The sequence below is a fragment of the Ixodes scapularis genome, unplaced genomic scaffold, assembly GCF_016920785.2.
Source record: "Ixodes scapularis isolate PalLabHiFi unplaced genomic scaffold, ASM1692078v2 PGA_scaffold6__148_contigs__length_123643588, whole genome shotgun sequence".
NCBI lineage: Eukaryota > Metazoa > Arthropoda > Arachnida > Ixodida > Ixodidae > Ixodes > Ixodes scapularis.
This window is the reverse complement of record NW_024609881.1, coordinates 20,240,612-20,260,167: the sequence shown is the minus strand read 5'-3', so window position 1 is coordinate 20,260,167 and position 19,556 is coordinate 20,240,612. Positions and strand designations below refer to the sequence as shown.

At 48.4% G+C, this 19,556-nt stretch overlaps 1 pseudogene; it reads left to right on the top strand.

The window, feature by feature from the left end:
- Window positions 1–16,895: 16,895 nt before the first annotated feature.
- LOC120840878 lies at window positions 16,896–19,196 on the top strand (annotated as a pseudogene).
- Window positions 19,197–19,556: the final 360 nt, after the last annotated feature.

Here is a 19,556-nt window from a genome sequence, read left to right as displayed (position 1 = left end):
GGGAAAGACACGCTAAATTTACGTCGATTTTTTACAGTGGAAATCTCGATCGACGGTGTTGTTCGTTGTTGCAATTGTCCATCTCTTTTCACGTGAATTGAGATGTCTTAGAGCTTTGTAAGATAAATCTACACCATGAAACACTTTCGGTGAAAGCTTGAGGTTGTTACATAAAGGCGCCGATTTCTCCATCCAATTTCAGAGCGAGCTTCCATTCATAACATCACTTCGCTTACGCGGTTTGGAAGTTGATTTGCGCTGCATGCGACCATGCAAGGTGGAGGATCTTATGTCCCCATTATTAGCCGTGGTTTCTTTTGCCTCCTGTCCTTTTGATTGCTGTGGATGCAGATATCTGAAACAGCGTATAGTTACGCTGAGACCTGCATTACAAAAACACCGGATTATCCTGCAAACGTAATTTGTCAACTAGCCTATGAGGCAGCACGAAAGTGGCGGTGCACTTTGAAAACAGTCATGTGCATGCTTTTTCATCAGCAGCATTAAACACTTGGTGCGATTGCCCTCGATCGCCCAGCTTCCGAATAGTGCTAACAGTTTTTCTACAGTAAACTTTTATTCTTCAATAAAGGTAACAAATACAGCTCAGGGAAAATAAAAGCTATCTTTGCAGTAAAACTAGACTTTTCAATTGCTAAACTTATAGAAATGACTAGCTAAAATAATTATTGACAAGTTAGATAACGCTACTTTCCGTGGCGTAAAATGTAGCTAATTGTTCTATTTGTGCTTTTTTTTTAGGCGTAACTCGATGTTGCATTTGCGACGTAAGTATGCTATGACAGTGCCGGTCGTTTTCCTGGGGAACTTTTGGACCACGTGGTCTGCAGGGAAATGAGAAATGAAGCATCCCTTTGTCACATTACGTCAGCTATACCCGGTGATATTTTTTAATCAACTGGTTTCAGGAAAACTGGGGGCTCATGTCATGTTGATGCACTCTTCATGTGTGTCGTGCGACTTGGCGGACATTACATGGGTGAATAGCCGTGGCAACATCTTTTTAAGTAATTAAAATCCGTAAATATACTTTTTTTATTATTGCTGTTTTAGAGGCAGTCGTTATTAAAGCCTAACACAATCAAAACTATTCACGAAACAACAAGGGGCTTTAAGATATTTATTTATCAAATTTTGCACTCTTTCCCTCGATTCAAGAACCACGCGCGGCAGGGGCGGGCAAAGTGGAGAGTGAAATTAGCAGTTTTGACATGGCATATCGGTGATGGCATGTTTGTGTTAGCGAGAACTTCTAATACTGGAGTTCTAGGCATTATTTATTTTTCTAGTGAAGTTACAACCCTCATAAAATGCTCTCGCATTCAGCATGAACGAAGTTGCACTCTTTTGAAAGCGCGCCTTTGGTGGATGCTCCAGCATCATACTTCCAACGGTTCGACTGAAGGGAATACGTAAGAATTGCATCCTGCGCTCAGTCCAGTGCGCTGTTTTTAATTAGGCGACGAAAGGCAGAGATTTAGCTATGAATAACCCAAAACTCGTCACCTTTTCGCAAATTGTTTCAGTTGGGCTAGAGTTTATTCATAGCCCCTTTAAAATTGAAAATTCAACATGGTCAATTACACTGTCAATTAAAGAAGCTAATTAGACAACGTACTGTGACGTTTATTTACTCACCTAATGTCCACCGAGCCCCACAAATATTCTGTGAAAATGGCATCGGCCTATCTATCGCGTTTTTAGTGTGTTGATGTTAAAAATTGCACTATATATATATATATATATATATATACCTGTTATTATAATTTGCGTACACCGACTGCAAGCACTGAAAGTAGACCTTTAGTATACTTAGGTGCGCTTTCGGTATACTGAATTTGAACCACTTCTTACCGTGGGCACTACGATTCTACTACATGTACTAGTTTTGTACGGACGAGTATACTTTCAGTCCACCGCCATTTTTACTGGAAGTATACTTTAAGTACACTTAAAGTATACAATCAGAACAACGACCGCACTGAAAGTATACTTTTAGCATACTTCAGTACACTTCGAGTGTACTGATTTTGAACGACTTTTCGCTAAGGGTTGGCACGCCGAAATGCTGAGTCTCTGTGCCTTCACACGCTTGGATACCGATCAAGAATCGACACCGTGTAGATGTGTTTTGCGTGTGCAATGTGCATGAAGCCCTATGTAAAGGCACAACTCGTCGATAGCAAGTGTCGCCGGTCTCGCGGCCTGATCAACGCTTCCTTGGCACGCCGAAGTGCGCGTCTCCGTGCCTTCGCACGCTTGGATACCGATCAAGATTTGTTTCGGTGCCGTGCGGATGTCTTCTGCAAGCGCAATGTGCATGAAGCTGTATGTACTTCTGGAGCAGCGTTGTACTTTTACTCTGTCTGCTGTATTTGTAACTTGCGGCACTCGCGGTCCAGAAACCGAGCTTCATCCATTAGAGAGTTTTAGTAGACCGTTTTCGGTTTCCCGCTCCGCTCTGTGGAAAGCGGAGTCGCCATCGCGCATGCGCGACCCGCTCTGGGATTTGAGCGTGGAGCGTCAGCTCCGCTATCGTCGCCATTTTAAGAAGTACGTTCCACTCTCAGTAAAGGTGGTGCTTTTCTGGAAAGGTGGGTGCTCGCTATTTGAAATCATGCTTGGGAGCGCGCTTGACCCTTATGAACCTCGCTGCACTAAGAAGCTGCGCAGACTTTGTTTGAAAAGGCGTCCCCCAGAAAACGTTTCACGGTGGTCAAGAACCTCTGGCTGCTTCGAGAAATCGCTGGCCGCAATCCTTTCATGGCCCCTGAACGGTGGGAACAGGTGCTGCCTTGTCTAAGCTAGCGGGCTCGATTTTTCTATGCGAGATGACGACGACGACGTTGAGAGGATGACACACCGGGCGACGGCGGTGTCTCAATCTGAGCCCGGGGCCTCGGTTCCTCGGAGGCGGCAGCTTCTACTTCGGCTGGACTACCTCCTTGGAGCATGATTCTTTGACCCCAGTGGACCCCAGTGAGCAATAGCGCCATTATGTTCCTGGTGCTCCTTCGTGCACTGATCGAACGGCGTGCAAGATCCTCACAGCTCGCTGCTCACCCGCCCAACCCGCCTCCACGAAGTCTGGACGTCTGGGAATCGGACTGCCGCCCTCCCCAATACCAACAACCCATGTCGTCGTCATCTTGCACGTATATACTCATCACATTAACATGTTCCCTAGACGCGGCACCGCGGGCCTCGGTGGTACGGGCGGTGCCGCGGCTCTCTGGAGCCAAAAATTAAAGGTTAAAGACCAAAGACTAAAGCAGTCGGCAAACGGACAGATATCTTGTTTGGTTACTTCAGGCAGCAAGGCAGTGAAAATTAGCGAAAGCGAGTGCTCCATTTATATCTCTACTTTTTTTTCACAATGAAATGAGTCTTTTCTTCTTCGTATGCTTCGATTTGTGATATGGTGCCTTGGTGTTTATGTACACTGCGCGACACTGTTAGCGGGAGCATTCAATATCCTATTTTCATTGTTCACCTTAAATTCGAGGGGCTGATATTTGCCTATTGGTGTGGAATAAAGCGCTCGTTTGTGGCACTAATCTGAGCGACAAATTTTCAGCTTTTTCAATAGCTGTCAAAGAAATAAACTGCAAATAAAAGCGATTTTTTTCGTGTTCGTATTAACAGTGGAGCGCAGTGTATGTATCTGCCTTGGAGGGTGACATGAAACCATTTTGCTTGACTATACACTTCTTTTTATTCATTTTGTGTGTTTATGAAAGTGCGTTTTTCAGCTTAGGCTCCTGCCCAGTTTCTGCCTCACTTGTGCTACGGTCTTTTCTTGCAATAGAAGGCCACGCAACATAGTCTACTCTTACAATGCTAAATCCAACGGTAACACTGTAATTTGGTTAGATGCAATATTCACACGCACATTTGAGAAGTAAAATTGGAGTCGTTGGTAAAAGTTTTTTATTAAAATATTTCTAGATGCCTTTCAGCCCAGTTGGACAGGTATTTCGCTTAGTACAAAAGCTTGAACATGATTTACTGTGATAATTTTATGCATTCTAATATTAAACAAACAAAAAAAAATGTCCTTGGTCTTTGTAGGTTTCGTCCAGCCGTCAAATTATGCCGTCTGCGCACATCACTGCCTGCTGCTTCACGACGAGCACCCTCTTGTGGTCTTCTAATTTTTTTGATGGACGGCATATGGGGGCATGCTGTGCGGTCAACAAAACCCCAACAGTTTTTCAGAGGTGTTCCCTTGTCCTTGACGGCCTAATAAAAAAGACAAAGAAAAACACTCTTACAACACGGCAGTTAAACACTACCAAAACATGTGATATGGGACTTGTTACTCCTCTAAGATAAAGCGTATTTCCATTGTAGGGTTGTAAAAAACTGGGTATCGTAAATTAATATATATATATATATATATATATATATATATATATATATATATATATATATATATATATATATATATATATATAGTTGTTCCTTATTTCTGCTAAGGTTTGAGGCCGTCAAACTGTGCATGCGAGGCCCGCTGCGCCGGAATTCAAAACGAAACTTCTGAAAACTTCTAATCTACCACTATTGCCTAGAAGTCCAGGGTTGCGTTTGCTAAATTTTGCATTGTTTATGCCTGTCTGGTCTTCACCAGACAAAAAATTGACGTGGAATCTTCTTTCGACCGTTATTGGTAACTCTTTTCAGAACACCACCGGGTAACATATTCGGCCGGCATATTTTGGGCATCGCTTTTAGTGCGAGACTTGTGATTAGAACCCATTTCATATTCAGTATTGACGCAGCATTCGTGTCTAATACACTTAGACTCGCATCCGCGACAAACAATGACGTAGCTCTCTTGCTCCCTAGACACTTGGCCAAAATAAGGCGGCCTCGAAGACTAGCGGCACCATGGGTTGCACTTTTAAATAGGCTGCATTCAAGTTTCTATTATTTTCTAAATCTACCAAGGAAATCCGGTGCAAACATTTCTTGAGGAAAGTTAAACAATTCAAAGGTTGCGAGCGAGTGTGAATAAATAAAGCTGAGAGGGAATGGTTTCTTTGGGTGCAGCTTGCGAGCTCTATGCTCGTGGTCAGCTTTCAGTGGCATTTTCGACAGGAGGGCGCGTGCACAGGTATAATAGGCGTTCAAGCACGACACCCGTACATCTGACTGCATAGCCGTAGGACGTCCACAAAAACGCAATGACTTTACCGAAGCCGTGCTGGTCGCAAAGTGATACTCGTTCACTTCGTTTAATTATGCTCTTTTGTGTTACATAGAACTCAAATCGAATGGTTTACTCTTCACGCGCGGGGCGTACGCTTTACTTCTTGATTCAACCTCTTTCAAGCTGAGTCACGGTGAAAAACATCGACGCGTATTGAGTAAGTGCAGCCATCTTGAAATCTAAGCGATCACGCTAAGGACGCTGAGGGCAGTCCGCTCTACAACTTGTGAAGCGGAGCGCACGCTCACTCCGCTAACTATACGCTCCAAATCAGAGCGGGCCACGCATGCGCGGTGGGGACGATGCTTCTCGCAGAGCGTAAAGTAGAGCAAAGAGGGCTCATAAAAGTGGCCTACTAATACTCACAGATTACGAACGCGCTCGTCGTGACTTGTCCTGACACTTCCCATGTACACCTTTGGCGTATAGAAAAAAGTAACTTTTCACCAGACAGAGCAGCTGTGCTAGAAACAGTGGAAACGCGAAATTTACAAAAACCATACAGGATCTCACCTGTGAGCGCAGCTCCAGTTTCGCCAGGGCCAACCACCTATGTTTGTTCATGTCAGCGAGCAGGTGGCCGAACCTCTCGTTGATGTGACCCACGATGAGCTTCACAGAACTGAAGAACACCGACAAGTTCCGTCCAAATGCTCATCCAAGTACGAACAGACGGTTGGGATAGGCCAGTCGAGGAAGAACCATGCAAAGCGTCTCGCCAGATTGGCAACACCCTGCGCCGATCTGTCGGGTGCTGGTGTTTGGAGGCCCGCATGCAAAACAGCCAGGTCCTTCTTTAAGCAGGATAGCCTCCTAAAGGGTTTCTTTTCTACGTTGGAAATATCCAGCAAACCGCGTTCGGAAAGGAAGCTTCGGCGCTTGATGGCACGAGGGATACGAATCATAGATTCGATGTCTCGCCAGCTTAATCTCGTTAGTAGAAGTCTCCTTCCTTGAGAACAGCGGGGATTCATCGTGCAGATGCCTTGCTAGCCTTGAGCAACTCTGTACTCGTACTACGCAAAAGGATGTACTCGCAATGCGCAAACTTCGTCCTTTTCCCTTATTTTTCTACTTCGAATAAGTAAATCTGTTTCAGTTTTAATTCGAGTGGAGCAGAAACTACAAGAGCGAGTGCCGGCCTTTCAGCGTCCTTGATAAGCACGCGCGCTCGTGCAGTGCAAGTACCGTTTAGAGCAACATGCTCATGCTTATACCTTCGGCTTCACTCGCACACACGGTGGAACGATTATATTTATATTTTATAGCTTAATATTTCTTCAGGTGTGGGCCTACTCTTTTGTGTTCATTATTGTCGCCTTCGTTTTTACTACCTCTATAATCACGCTCCCTTTTAGTCTCTTGGTGTTAACGCTTAGGTTTTTTTGTCTTACTAGTACTATAAACGTCCACTTGTGGGGCTACGCCAGCAAATTTTTCGAACCCGCTCAAAACGCTCTTACGCTGAAGAAAAACGCTCCACTAAAACGCGTTTTTGGACCTCCGCTTTCCATTCCGGCGAAGCGGGCCGCGCATGCGCAGTTTGGCACCCTTAGAGCGGAGCGGAAGATGAAAACGGTCTACTAAAACTCTCTATTGTCTAATGGCGACGGAAGAGGGGGGGGGGGGGGGGGGGGGGAGGGAGGAGAAAAGGGCGGCATCAGCGGCGCGTTTTTTTTTTTCTTTACTAGACGATTATGGCAATCAAATCAGTAGTACAAAACCTAGAATTCTGTGCAACCCCTCTCCCTTTTCCAACCAAACACTTCCGACGCCCGTGGCTCCAACAGACGCACACGCCGGAACAGCTGGACGATCCAGAACTCCGTGGCCGATATATGATGCAATGACTTCTACGCGCGACACACCTTCAAGACTTTGCCGCAGAGTCCATTCTTGATCGGTATCCAAGCGTGCGAAGGCACAAAGACGCAGAGCTTCGGCGTGCGAAGGAAGCTTTGAACACGCCGCGAGACCGGCGACACTTGCTTTAGACGAGTTGTGCCTTTACATATGGCTTCGCGCACATTGCATTCACAAAATACATTCACACGGTGTCGATTCTTGTTCGGTATCCAAGCGTGTGAAGGCACAGAGACTCAGTACTTCGGCGTGCCAAGAAAGCTTTGATTCCGCCGCGAGACCGGCGAAACTTGCTTTCGACGAGTTGTGGCCTTTTCCTGCTGCGGACTGCGTTTTCGTAAAATTTTCCACCTGTTCACAACGGCAAGTCTCAACACTTGCACAGGGTCTTTAAAAACTTCTTCGGCGAATGACGACGAACGAGTAGAAAACGTGTCTACAATACGCTGGAAAACCGCAGCGAAACGCAGCAAAACCGCAAATCATCTACGAGAAAGATGGCCATCCGGTGGCTTCCCTTACGGGAGCGGGAAGCGCGATCCAGCAATGAACCTTTTCCGAGAAACGTTCTGCGCACGCGCGATCGCGCGATGCCAAGCGGCGCAAGTCGGTACCAAAAGTCAAGGAAATTCGGAAGGAGGCTGGGGATCAGCGAGTAGAACACGTAATTGCAGCATATGTATAATTGTGTTACACAAAAGAAGGAAGTGGACGGAAAGAAAAACACGACGTTTGGGTGGACGCCACCGTCGCCACGGATGCCCGTCTTTAAAGTCGAGTTGGGCACGCGCCGCAGCTCAGAGAGCGAAGAAACTGGTAGCGTAGCTCCCATTACCGATTGGTAGCGAAGGTAGGTCACTTCCTCAATTTTTAGTTCGTGCAGCCACCACCTGGTTCCGTCGGTATCTGGAAAAGGTTCATTGTCACTTAGATCAGTGGGTTCGACGGTGACATCCGAGCCATATATGGGGAGAGTTTGGCCAGTCTATGGTCTTGCCGCCGTAACGTCCCTCTCCCGAGTGAGCCAATCAGCCTGCGGCGCAGAGCGAGAGGCATGAGCGCATGCGCGTGAACTCTCGGCTGCTCCCAGCATAGCGGAGAGGGCCGCCATTTTCATTCATTCGCCCGGCGGATTGCATGGGATCGACATCCAAATATCGTTGCTTTACTTTTATTTGCCAGGCTCTGGCAAGAGAATGATATAGTGATATTACTCGGTGGCTTAAAAGCTAACGAATGAAGTTTCTCCATGTTGGAATGCAAACTTTGAGTCAGGCGAAAAAGAAATAAGCCAGTAGCAAACGACGCACAGCCTCAAAAGTGCTCCGCGCCGACAGCGTTGAGTCAAAAATTGTCCACAGCCCAGTAACGAAAAATAGCAGCTTGCAGAGGACTTGCATTGGACACGTACGCGCGCACTTGCCGGAACGTCTTGTTTTGGTTTCGTTTCAATAATAGCGAGAGGTAGATGTCGCAGTGTCGCCCTCATTTGTTGACACCAAAACTGGCTCAGTCTCGATTTCCAAGAAAAATCCCCAAAATCGCGACACTAGTCAATGCTGATAAAAAAAAAAGCATTTACGGTGTATTTTTACTTTGTCCTCCATAAAGAATCAGTCAAAAACTGTTCTTGTTTTTTTTTGTTTTTTTTTTCAGTTTTATTTGTGTTTATTACCATGTTATTTGTTACTCTATACTATTTCTTCGAAGTGTGGTTTCATGAAAATAGAAAACATGGCAAAACACAAATTTCGCAGAACCTACTGATTTTTGTGTACACCTACCAACGAGGTAGAGGGGCTTAGAGCGATAAACCGGGGTTCCGATTTGCACTCGAAAGTGACCCCCATAAGGCGGCTGCCATTGTACGCAAATTTGACCACACGTCACATGACCAACCCAAATAGGTGACGTCACAGGAAAGATGGCAGCGCCCATGCAGCGGCTGGTCCCAGCTGGGCCGGAGCTTGTCGGATGCTTTGTTGGTTGTCGTTCGTCTCGGCGAGTTGATTTCAGACGCGGAAGCCGTCATATGAGGCCGGTCGAAAGCGAGTTCAGAGTTCAGCGTGGTGTTTGACGTAGGTATAACGTGAAAATACGGAGGAACGGTGTGCATTTCGCTGGTGACCGACGGGGATATTGCCACGGAAGGGACAACCTGCCCTACGTTGCTCGGACCTCGGATTGATTCGGATACCGCTAGGATAAAATTTAAGGCGACGTTTCTGTGCTCTCGTTGACCATTGGAATCTTCGAGGTTTGCGGTGAAGCGTGTGCAATATAATTGGATACACAGTTTAGCGACAGAAATTGCGTGAGTTGTGCTTGGCAGTGTGCAATCGTGGTGCAGCTTCGGTCAAATGACCGAGGGCTCACTTTGGTTGTGCGGCGCACTGAAGAGCTGCCTTCAAGCTGGTAGTTCCTGTGCCATGCTTTAGGTGATGCTGTGCTGCTTCCGAAATTGTTTCGGCGTAGACGTGCACTTTCACGGAGCACAGGTGTTGCAGTTGGTATTGATCCCGCTGCTCTGTCGCTCGTTTCTTTAACACAAACGTTTCATCCACACTCATTACGCGAATTGCAAGCTGCACGGACATTTCATCGAGCGTGTTACCTATACCCAGCTCACGCCGCTTTGCGGCAACAGTCTGCAGTGGCTCATTACCAGAAAAGTGGTCCCACATCCATTTCAGTTCAGTTAGCCTACGGCAGTCGCCAAACCCCGAAGGAGAGGATTTATTCGGGCAGAATGCCACTAAAGCAATGCAGCTTCTTCAGTGGTCAGGATAGACTCTCTTCTGCGAGTTTTGTCATATTGTCACGGATTCTTGTTCCAGTCCTATCTTCTATCAATATTCACTATTCTGGAACACTGCACGTCATGCTCGGCTGTCATCGTATGTTCTGGTGGAGGTGCTGCGTACTTTACCCATAGCCCTTCACTCTGTGTGGACCCGGCGGCTCCTCAGCCGAGTTGCCCGATAATGGGACACGGGTGGCGGACTATCCTGCGTCTTATACTCCCGGCGAGCCGCAAGCAAAGTCCTAACCCGAGCCTGGCAGAAAAACCGCAAGACGAGCGAGTACCACAAGGAGGAACCTCGGAAATACACCACGAAGCACCTGAAATCCGAGTTAGTTGCTGCTACCAGGAAAAACCACCGGAATTCGGTCTCCTGCCAGAAAAACCGAAGCTGACTAAGCCAACAATGACAAACCTGTAGCAGCGAACCGCGTCCCCTCCCACCATTGTTAGCACGCCCGTCGCAAATCACACTCCGAAGCTTTTTCACGCAAGGTGTATGAAGACGCCAAGGGCTGGATTGAACAATATGACAGTGTCACCCGCCACATTGGGTGGACAGACAACCAGCTCCTGCAGAACCTATACTTCTCGTGGAAGAACCTGCTGGGGCTGGTGTGAGAACCATGGATCCTCCTTGACGTCATGGGAAGTTTGCAAGATCGAGCTGAAGCGCGCATTCGTCAGCCAACATCAACGAGAGACAGCCGCATTCTTGATTCTGTCCAGGACACTGCCCCAACGAGAGCGTCACCGCATTCGTGGAGGATGTTTTGCGCTTGATCGAGTGCCCACGCCGACCTTGATGCTACAGAAGACAAGAACCTAAGAATCCCATGTCCCTCATGGGAGGGACAACACCTTCGGCAGCCTTGTCCGCAACCCCCCCCCCCCCCCCCCCCAACAACAGTCGAAGTGTTCATATCACCGAGGCTTCCAACATTGAATGTGCACTGCATGCCCGGGCCTGTCACTATGAACAACTTCCCGGCGTCTCGACACTCGAGTTGTCCAGCTGCTACTTCGACGCCAGCCTCCCAGGTATCCGCGACATCATCCACGACGTTGTCTGGGAGGAGATCAGGAAGCTACTTCCTGCCACCAGTTGCCCGACTTTTATTTTGATTGCCGAGATTGTTTCGGAACAAGTTTGGCCGGTATTTCAACCGAGACTTCTGCGAGCGAAGCGGCGTCTGACAAACCGAGGGCTTATGCCTCAATGGCACGACGACTGCCACCAACTGCCCCTTAGTATTCAATGGCAATTCAATCAGACACCCCAACGCCGAAGCATTCCAGACATCGTGTGTAGGTCTATGCTCAACAAAGTACACCGAGGAAAACGTAGGCGATGCGAATGGCCGACCGAAAACCACTTTGTTACCACTGCATGAAGCCGACCATGTCTACCAGAGCTGCCCGTACCAATGAATTGGTCTGAGAGGGTATGTGCCGAACAACCCTCGATCACGTCTCGAGGAGCGACCACGGGATATTAAGGATTACCTTCGGTGACCTTTGTCCCTGATGCGGACATTACCCCGAAGCTCCTGATATCCATCACCTCAACGAGAAATAAGCACGACAAAGCAGGTGAGTGGCAATGCAGTGACAGTGGATTTGGTGTCGGTTGTCGTCCAAGGACAATACCTAAAATTTTGCTGACACCAATTATCTGTGTCCACTCCATAAAGCACACAATTTCCAACTTTGAGGGAGAATGCCGCTGAGTGACTTAAAGGAATAGAATGGTTGGTTGCTCTCAAAAGTGAACTGCAAGCATCACCAGGCTTGGATAGCAAAGAAACATTGTTGCCAGCTATCAAGTCAACGGTACAGCAAAAGGCACAGCCACGTAAGCAATACATGCCCGAGCTTGCTGCATTGATGCAGAAAACTACCAGGAAAATTTTCGGATTAGAAGCCAGCCCTGCAGCTTCAGTGCGTAAGATGTCAGTGGCTGCACATGACGTATGATTACAAGACAGCATCAGTCGGTCAAAGTTGCCACTCGACCAAACTGAACACCGACGTGCCAGGAGCGTCATCCGACAACAAGGTCCACAGGTACTACGACTGAACGCCTGACACGAGACTGTCGCAGAAAGAACTCGTTATAGAACCATTTACTAAGAATCAATAATTATGTAATCAAGTGGAAATAAATATATTTGATATACTACCCAGATAAACATATTTCCGCTTGCCTTCACGCCTTGAGAGTCCATACACCGAGAAATGTGTTCACTGCACGCTGTGGACCTTACGAGGACACTCGCATCTCTGACCCTTCAATATTAATTAATCGGACATACCAGACTGGCAGACTTGTTGTTTGGGGCTGCACTCGTTCAACCTTTCCTGAACATGTGGTGCATCCGAAAACCAACTCCAGTGATCTGAAAATGTTATTTATTAATTTATTCCCTCCAAGGGCCTTCGTGCGCACTGCAGAGAGGATACTTAAAACTACACACATGATAATAACATTAAAGTACACTGCTGTAACTTGTTAATTGCAAAAACAAACACACCTCTGAGCATATAGCTTAATAGTATGTGTTGATTCATTGTTATATACCAGGACACTTCCTATACGTATGACACAATAGACCCTTTGCAAAACCCCATCAAGCAGCAGAACTGTCACCACTTTTTTCGGCGTAAAGCACACGAATGGGCCCCAGTTCACGTCGAACGGAAATGAAGCATTCGAGTCCAATAGGCGCTGAGCCGAGTTCACAGTGATGGCGGACATAACACTCTTGTCGAACAAATGACCAAAGTATGAAAGCCTGGGGTAATTAGAGTAGTAGCTACTGTAATTTGTTTCATCAGAATTTGGCAGACGGCAAAGGTTACAGTCTCAGTGAGTCAATACACACATTGGAGTGAGGCACATGACAACATATCATCAGAGTGCTCGTCTGCACAGATTTGTCACACACCTTCGCTCCGTCCTTCTGATTGGCTCGAGGGGGCTGTGGCGGCTAGCCCTTTCCAGGTTACGGTGATACGAAGTATATATAGGCAGCCCACACTTTTGAAACGAGTCTATTGAAGAGACCGAAAGGAATGGTAGTCAACATTTTTCAACAAGACTGCTCTCCAGGCAAGGGATGAACAGAAATAGGAATCATCTTATCCAGGTAATTAGAACAATTAAATAATTGACCGACTAATGCAATGCACTCTTGATGGAAAAGAGTATTGCTGCAATAAATCCAACGAAAGAGAAAAAATATGCAGTTAATCTATGCATGCACCAAAACAGTTGTTCTTATAGCAAGTCGAAAAGCTTTGAAGCAGGTGCCTGCAACGATTTATTTTTCCCCACACTCAATAAAACGTCATCCTCGTAGCTGAAAATAAGTGTGCACTTCGCACTCACAAAAAAAAAAAAGGAAGAAAAGCTATCGAATGTAGAATCGTCATTAGCACAAAAGGTTAAAATCGCAGGAGCTTCCTCGCTAAAAGTTGCTATGGTTGTTCGGTGACGCAGGGCTGAAGCAACTTTTCCTAGGCCCTAACGCGACGTATACCTTTCGTTTCGATTCTCATACATTCCAACGTTCAAAGGAAGCTAGAAAAATGCGAATATTTTATGCCTGAAGTTATACTGTAAAATTGTTGATAAGTGCAAAACGTAAAGATCGCAGGAGCTTCCTCGCTAAAAGGTGCTGTGATTATGCAGTTACCTAGGGCTGAAACGAATTCCCCTTGGCCCTACATCCGACGCGTACGTTTCGCGTTGATTCTCAGATATTTCAACGTTCAAACAAAGCTAAGAGAATACGAAAATTTCATGTTAAAAGCACTCAAAGTTCTATCGATCCTCGAACACATCCCGGAATCCGAGCACCGGTACGGCGATGCAGAGCTGATGCTGTCTCACAGGCGTTAATATCCAGATGATCCAGAGCGATCTTGCGCACAAACAATATAAAGTCTAATTTCTTCATATTTTCACATTATACCTGCGTCAGCGAGCACGAAGAAGCCCGAAGGTGTCGGAAGGCAGCTGCACATCACGGCTACCGCGCACCGACCAAACTCGCATCCGCCAGCTCTGGGCGCTGCCATCTTACCTGTGAAGTCACGGCTCTTGGAAGGTCACGGGACGAGTGGTCACATTTGCGTAAAACATGGCGGCAACCAGGGGGGTGCCACTTCCGAACTTCCGGTTTATCACTCTAAGCCCCTCTACCTCGTTGACACCTACTGACTTTTTGGGGATCAATCTGCTGACTTTTTTTTTTTCGTCTGGCAACACTGAAAGGAGTACATGTTTGGACCCAGACGCTAGTGGACGTGTCCTCCTTCCTCCGGGCGTTCCCGCCCTTGGGCCCCACTAGAGCCACTCTATATGGCAGCGTAGCTGCCAGAGTAGCGACACGACGCAAAATTATCTAGATATACGACGTCAGAAGCGCCTATAGCGATCTCCATTTTGGGCCTGGGAGGTTTCTATGGTAACCGTACTGCTAGCGACGCCGGGCGGCAACCTTTATCTAGTTGATATCTCCATTCGTTAATTGAAAAGTGGTAAAAGACCAAAAAAAAAACAAAAAAAAAAACGCTTTGCATGGCGGTACGGCACGGGCCTCTGGAGGAGCGGTGCCTGTTTCTTCTGTGAGATGAGACGATTTGCAGCGTGCACGGACAAGGCGAGTGGTTTTCCGCGCCGCCGGGATGGCGGCGGCTTCGTGGTACGAACGTACCGTCCTTGTACTTTCGGACTTCGCTCCTATGGAACAAAATTTGATTACGCCAGTCACAACAGGACGATTGCCTTGGGACATTACTGCTGCTCGACTGCCCCATAGTAAGAGAATGTATGCTTAGCGCCATACTTCTTCAAGACTAAGTCATTCATTCAAGATGAGATTATCTCACCTACTGGCGGGGAGCGACTTCGACGAAGGTGTCACCCTCGTTTTGCGCGATGAACAGTTGACTGGGTTAAACCAAAAAGGACAGCACGGTGGTCTACAGAGGATTGTTAACGCCATCAAAAGAAACGGACGCCGGATATGCATGAGGTGTTCTTGCCGACAGGCCAAGTGGTCGTCCGGAAGTTTACCGGCATGCAAAATGTCAATATTTTTATCTGGTGTAGCACGCATACCCGTGTTAAAGGGGCCATGAAATGATTTTCTAACTTCTTCTTCCTTAGCTTTAATCCTCAAATCAAAAGAGAACAGTGGAATCACGCGGTCGTGACATGCTTGGGCACCGGTGCGATGACCCCAAGCGTCCACCGCGTTTTTTAAGCACACCATAGAACTTGTCATTCGCAAGTGCACTCATGTGCACTCATTGGCCACGAACGCGAATTCAAATATTCATTGACGAATTGATTGTTGACGAGCGCATGCGTCCGAGTGACGCAGTTTTCGTGTCAAATGCGTGAGCTGGGGTCGGCTGGCGTCATTTTGGCTTTTGTAGGCATTGCAAAGAGGATATTTAGAACCATACACACATGATGATATCATAATAGCACACGGACATTAATGAGTACAAAACGGGCCCAGCTAGAGAATATGAATATTACACTCGTAAAAAATAATTGTCTGTAACTTGTTAATTACAATAACGAACACACCTCTGAGCATATAAATGTAATAGTGTGTGTTGATGCATTCTTATAGAGCCGGCCATTTCATATACGTCATTTGAGCAAACGCCAGCTTGCCACTTAAAAAAAAAAAAAAAAAAACACCGCGATTAAATGCAAGTTATTGCAACGAAAGGACGTTTATCAAAGTCTTCAGAACTGTCGATTCGTAAAATCGTCGATTAGTACAAAAGGTTAAAGGGCGCAGGCGCTTCCTCGCTTAAAGTTGCTGTTATTATTCGGTGACCCAGGGCTGAAACAACTTCCCCTAACGAAAGGTACACGACGTATACCTTTCGTTTCGATTCTCAGAAATCCCAACATTCAAAGGAAGCTAGAAAATGCGGAAATGTTATCCTAAAAGCTGTATCGCAAGATCGTTGATTAGTACAAAACGTAAAGATCGCAGGAGCTTCCTCGCTAAACGCTTGTGATTACGCGGTTACATGGGACTGAAACAACTTCTCCAAGGTCCAACATGCGACGCATACAATTCGCATTGATTCTCAGACATTCCAACGTGCAAACAAGGCTAGGAGTATGCGAAAATTGCATGCAAAATGTCTTATCGATCCTCGAACACATCCAGGAATACGAGCACCGCTAAGGCGATATGACTGATGCTGTTGCACAGGTGCTAATATCCAGAGCGATCTTGCACAGAAAAGGTATAAAGTAACATTCTTTCAGATCTTCACGTTATACCTGCGTCAGAGAGCACGAAGAAGTCCGAAATCATCGGCAAGCAGCGGCACATTACGACTATCGCGCACCGAACCAACTCGTATCCACCAGCTCTGGGCGCTGCCATCTTACCGGTGACATCACGGCTCTTGCGAGGTCACGTGACGAGTAGTCACTGGGTTGCTAAGGAAACCGAGCCAGCTCAGCTCGTTGCTATGGTACCGCGTGTGACCAATCGCGGTGAGAGGCGGCACAGGGAAAAGCGTGGCGCTACTCTGGCAGCTACGCTGCCATATCAAGTGGCTCTAGGCCCCACCGGCGCCCGCCGCATCGCCTCTCTTCGGCATGTGAGATTGCATCCCTTTTAGCAGGCCGCCTCGGCCCTGCGTTTCCTTTTATTTTCACGGGTGACCGATTTTAATTACTACAATTTTGGCGACGAGATTTACAACATTTTGGCGACTAAGGATGGGATAATTTTTTTTCCGCATTTTCGAACCCCCGCGCCCCCTGAGGCTTCGTTTTCGCCGCTTTTCGTCGCGGCTCTGCTTTGAGCATCGTATTTTTTTGAGCGTCCGAGCGGGTGGTTGCTCGTACTCCGCGTCTAGACGGGACGAGTATATTTATTTTTAACAAAGAACGGCGCCTTGTCGGCGTTTTCCCAGATGGCGGCTGCGCAGGATCGCGTTCCCGCCGAATTTCTCCCCACGCCCGGCGAACCGTCAATGCCGTGGCGGACGTGGAAGCGAGGTTTCTTGAATCACCTCGAGGCGATCGACGCCGAGGATTTTCCGCCGAAGCAGAAGAGGGCGAATTTGTTGTCTTTTTTAGGAGAGGAAGGAAATCGCGTCGTTGATGCGTTTAACCTAGCGGGTCCAGCCGTCAACGCGGCGCAAGATGAGTTCCAGGGTTTGTTGTCCGCTTTGGACACCCACTTCGCTTCCGCTCAAAACGTCGTAGTTGAGCGTAGAAGGTTCGTCACGAGGGTCCAGGGTCCATGAGAGACCGTCCTCGAGTATCTTGGGGCGCTCAGACGCCTAGCATCGTTTTGCGACTACGGAGAGTCGTTGGAGAGCCGCGTCGCAGAAATGTTTATTTCGGGGATCCGTAACGCGGAAGTCCAAGATCGTTTAATCAGAGAGTCCGACGGAGCTAACGCACCTAGCCTCGAGCATGCTGTCCAGTTAGCGCAGCAGTTCGAGCGGACGTCTCGTGATTGCGATCTCTTCCGACGCTTGTCGTTAGACGCAAGTCCGAACACGCCGCACGTGGTCGATCGGATTCAAGATGGACGCGGTCGCGACCAGGATGGTCAACATGGCGGGCAGTCACCCCGCCACCGCGGGTCTTCTTCCCCGAGGCGTGAACGTCTTTCTCCTCCCCCTTCTCCGTCGACACGCGAGCCATCTCGCTCCTCTCGTCCGAGGCGCCAGCATCTCCCTCCTTCGTCGGGACGCGAGCGGCGTTTTCCTCCTTTCCCGCCGCGTCGAGAGCGAGACCGCCGGCAATCGCGAGCTCCCTCCCGACTGTTCTTCCGTGCGCGCCCACGCGATCCTCCCCCCGGGGTGCGTTTTCTTGTTCGCGAGGACGGATGTTTTTTCTGTGGAAGACGAAGCCACCCCCGAGATGAGTGCCCAGCATCCGGAGCCACATGTTTCTCGTGTGGCCGTGTGGAACACTTCGCAAATATGTGTCGAAGCCGTCCGCGGGGCGACCGGGATCAACGTCAACTAGCCCTTCCTTCTGGGCGGCGGGCTTCTGCTCGCGGCTACTACGACCGTCGCCAGCTTGGTCCGACAGGCACCCCCGTGCGAGGCGTCACCGCCTTCTTGGATAACGACAACGACGACGACGAGCTGCGGCCAAACGTCTACACGGTGGGGTCGCCCGGTGGTCATCAGGAGCAACGCCCCCGTCCCCAGAGCCGGAGCTTCACGGCCGATGTAGAGGTGAACGGTTTCCCTCTTTCCATACTCATCGACACCGGCGCTGAAGTTTCAATTCTCTCAGATGCGACTTTTAACCGCATTAATCGGAGCGGCCGCATCAAGTTAACAAAGCCGCCGCGCACTTTAGTGCACTACCTAAAGGGTTCCATTCCCGTTTTGGGCTGCTTCCACGCGAACGTCGTGTTCAAAGATCGCTTCGCGACCATTCTTTTCTACGTTGTACGCAACGGACGTTCCATACTTGGAGTTGACGCGGTGCATGACCTCAAGATGATCTTGTCCGGCGTACCGTTACAATGTTTTCACATCGACGCCGCTGCTCCCAGTACAGCCGTCCCGGGACATTTAACCGAGGCTGAGGTCCCGCAGCCATCGTCCACGACGGACTCCAGTCCGTCCACCCACTTTTCTGATGCCTTTGGAACTTTGTCGTGGGCTGTGCCCACAGCCCAAGGTCTGTCGACCTCTTCCAGTGACCGCTCCCTATCGTCAGTGAGCGATTGTTCTAAGCTTCCTCCCGGTTTCGAGGAGTTCGAAGAACTTTTTTCGTCCGAGTTGGGTCTGGTCGTAAACCAGACACATACAATCACGGTCCGTCGTCATGTTCCGCCTGTTCAGGCGAAGCTTCGTCGTTTACCGTTCACGCTTCGCGAGTCCGTAACGGCCGAGATCCAGAAGCTCGAACGTAAGGGCGTGATCGAGCGCATCAGCGCCTCCGAGTGGGTCTCTCCGATCGTCGTCGTAAAGAAGAGAGACGGCGGTATCCGCATGTGCGTTGATCTTCGGGCTCCCAACCGCGCGGTCGTGATCGACTCTTTCCCGCTACCGCATATCGACGAGCTCCTTAATTCGCTCAAAGGAGCATCTTGCTTTTCCAAGCTCGACCTCGCGTCGGCCTACCATCAAGTGCGACTCGACCCCAAGAGTCGAGACATCACAGCGTTCATTACGCATGAGGGTTTATTTCGCTTCAAGCGAGTCTGCTTCGGCCTGGCCTCCGCGCCAGCTGCGTTTCAACAAGTTATGTCGAAGATCCTAAAGGACTGCCCCGGCGTACAGTTCTACCTAGACGACGTGATCGTCTACGGATGGACACCTCAAGAACATGACGCACACCTGCGTGAAGTCCTCCGACGGATCAAGTCCGCTGGCATGAAGTTGAACCGAAAGGCGGTTTTCCGTGTCCCAACTTTGTCTTTTCTCGGTTATAGTCTATCCGCGGAAGGCGTAGCGCCCCTTCCGTCCAAGATAGATGCCGTTCTGAACTTCCCTACACCGTCCGATCCGATGCAACTCAAGGCATTCTCGGTCTAGTGGAGTATTATAGCAAATTTATCCCACACTGCGCGACAGTAGTCGAACCAATGCGTCGTTTGTTGCGCAAAGGCAACTCTTTTTCTTGGACTC